Raw genomic sequence first — 3,280 nt, 5'->3', positions numbered from 1 at the left:
TCCACCCAAGCCCTGGGACCTAGGGCAGCAGACATGGAAACAGCTACAGCCTAGCACCTGGGTCTAAGGGTGAGCCCCCTGCTCACTTCTGCCTTATATCATAATTTGAGTCCCTGAAACATGTTCTCTGATTTTCACTTATAGACAGTCTGATTTTTAGTTGGGCCCATCCGTGAATGTGTGAAACTAAGATTGTATTTCCCATTGTCATTTGGAGCTAGGTCTGGTTCTGGCCAATAGAATGTAAGTGAAGTAGTCTGCATAATTCTAGGAAATGCCCTAAAAAAGGAGACTGTATTTCTCCTTTCTTGTTACCTGGAATATGGCAAGGAAAGGCTGAGTCCTAGCAGCCATTTTGGGCCGAGGAGCAAAGTCATGACTGAAGATAGGAGAACAAGACAGGGGAAACTAGAGCCTCTCTCTTTTTCATCTCCTTTGCACTATGGGGCACCCTGTTGGTAGTAGACTGACTCCCTGGGGGTCTCTTAACATGAGAGAGAAATGAGCTTCTACTCTGTTTGAGCCAGTGATACTTGGCGTTTTCCATTCCTCTCAACCCCAATTTAAGCCTAGCTAACACTCAGTGCTTCTGATTAAACAAATATATATACTTGTTATTGATTTACTTGTCTGTGCCAGGTCTTAGTTGTGGCATGTGGGTTTTAATTCCTCGACCAGGGATCGAACCCCCGCCCCCTGCATTGGGAGTGCAGAGTCTTAGCCAGCGAACCACCAGGTAAATCCCAGGGCTTCTGAGTTTGATCCTTGTCCTGAGTTCTAGCCTTGGTCACCTGCCCACTATGAGGATGAGGGTCCTGCCTTTCTCCCCCTGGGCACTGGAGTTCTGCCCCAGTCCCACCTGAATGGTTGAACCCTGCAACCTGCTGGTGCTCCCTATCCATGCTGCTTGCATGTTGTGTTGGCCAGAGTGGCGTACAGCCTGCTGCTCCAATTGCTTTCCTAGAGTGAGCCCTGCCACTTCCCTCTTCCCTCTCATCCTCTTACCTGTGGCTCCCACCCTGTACCTGACAGGCTGGCTGCTCTCTGGACATCTACAGCAGGACCAATGCTTGCTGTACCTTCCCCAGGGGGCAGACAGCAGCCAGTTCCTGAGATGTATTGAGCATATGCAGCTAATACAAAAGAAAAAGTACAGCTAATAAATAATTTTTTGTTGTTGTTGTTCAGTTTCTCAGTCATGTGAGACTCTTTAGGACCCCATGGATTGATTAATGAATCAATCAATTAACTTGGTACCCCTGCAGCCCCACTTCCTGTACATGGGTCGTTGCTGGCCCCTAGTGGCCACTGGGTAACTTGCACAGAGAGTTGGCCTGAAAATCAGAGTGTGGGAAAAATTTTCCCCCATTTCTGAATTTTCCTGATGCTGGGGGTTTCAACCATGACAGACCCATAACTCCTCCGTCATAAAATACATTTTGTATAATGATAATAGTTTTTAAAGATTTTAAGCACTTTATTGAGGTTGTTGTTCAGTCGCTAAGTCACGTCCGATTCTTTGTGACCCCATGGACTGCAGCATGCCAGGCTTTCCTGTTGTTCACCCTCTCTCAGAGTTTGCTCAGATTCATGTCCGTTGAATCAGTGATGTGCTGTGCTGTGCTTAGTCGCTCAGTCGTGTCCGACTCTTTGTGACCCCATGGACTGTAGCCTGCCAAGTCTTTGATGCTAATAAATGACATATTTGTAGGGTGCAATTTGATAATTTTTGATTTATGTGAATTTCCATGCCCATCATCACAATCGAGATGGTAAGCATCTCCATCACTCCCCCCAAATTTCCTTGTCCCCCTTTCTACCCCGTCCCCAAGCAACTAATGATTGCTTCCTGCTTTCTATAATTTTTAAAAGTTTTTATTTATTTATCTTTTTGACCATGCCACAAGGCATGTGGGATCTTAGTTCCCTGACCAGAGATCAAACCTTTGCTCCCGGCAGTGGAAGTGTGGAGCCCTAAACACTGAACCACCAGGGAATTCCCCCCATGTTTTCTAGAATTAAAAAATATATATAGATTAGTCCACATTTTTGAGAGTTTTCTATAAATGAAATCAGTATATACTTTTTTTGGTCTGGCTTCTTTTACTCAGCATAATTATTTTGACATTTATCCATTCAACGAATTAACCAATAGTTCTCATTTCATTGACGTGTTTATCCATTCAGAGTGATGGTAAATTTAAAAAGCAGCATTATGCCCTAACTATCATATAGAAAAGAAACAGAAGGAAAGTAATAAAATAATAGATAAGTCCCAAGTAGGTGCTCATTCATGAGAACAGTAAAACATACAATGATGTGGTCCCAGGCTTTACCTATACCTGAAATTAGCTGAGCCCAGTTCTTTGCCAGAAACTTTGGCTGGTTTGGCTCCAAAGGCCACTCCATGCAGGAGGGTACATGCTGTGTGGATCACACATGGGCGCTGAGATTGAGCAGAGAAGGTGGACACAGGCAGATTTTAGTTCAGTGGACTCATTTCTCAGAGGACTGATCATTAGGGTGGCATGTTACTTTTTGAATTATGTGATTGGTGTGTTCGGTGTGGACCACTGTGGAATTTTCTCCAGTCTATTAATTACTCAGGGACCTCCCTGGTGGTCCAGTGGCTAAGACGCCACACTCCCAATGTAGGTGGCCCAGGTTCAATCCCTGGTCAGGGAACTAGATTCCACAAGCCGCAACTAAGTTTGCATGCCACAACTAAAAGAACCCACATGCTGAAAAGAAGATCAAAGATCCATCATACCACAACTAAGACCCGGTGCAGCCAAGTAAGTAAAGAAATGTTAATTACTCCAGCTTATGAGCTCACTGAGGTCCCTACTTGATTTTTTTTAAGGCATGTATTTGATTCATCTTGTGTTTTACAGTGCAATCTAGAAGCTTCCTTTGCACTTTCCTGAGCAGAAACGGAAGTCTCCTTCTGTTACCCACGCTCTCAAGGCCAGCCTCCGGCAACGGTACTTCTGTCCCACTGGAGGCCTTCTTGAGTCAGAACATGACTTTATGAGAGAAAATGTTTGGCAATGATTTTGAAGTAACAAAGCTTTAGAACCTTCAGTTATTCTACCTTCTTGGATAATCAACCTACTGAGTTTTGTGGTGACCTGTAGCTTCAGAGTGACCTGTCCTTGCAAGGAATTCACTCCAGAAACTTTGAAGAATTTAGCTTACACCACAGTAGTGCCACAGAGAAGAATCCAAAGTCCAAAGTGGGACACATGATATGCATGTTCTCTCGTTGCTGTTTCTTAAC

General features: G+C 44.4%; 1 non-coding gene across 1 annotated transcript; it reads left to right on the top strand.

Moving 5' to 3' along the window:
• Nucleotides 1–2,612: 2,612 nt before the first annotated feature.
• On the top strand, nt 2,613–2,685 carry TRNAG-CCC (transfer RNA glycine (anticodon CCC)). The gene has a single exon. It is a non-coding gene; the product is annotated as a tRNA-Gly (tRNA).
• The last annotated feature ends 595 nt before the right edge of the window (nt 2,686–3,280 follow it).

Source organism: Capricornis sumatraensis, chromosome 8 (genome assembly GCF_032405125.1).
Source record: "Capricornis sumatraensis isolate serow.1 chromosome 8, serow.2, whole genome shotgun sequence".
Classification (NCBI taxonomy): Eukaryota; Metazoa; Chordata; class Mammalia; order Artiodactyla; family Bovidae; genus Capricornis; species Capricornis sumatraensis.
This window is presented reverse-complemented; position numbering and strand designations above follow the sequence as displayed.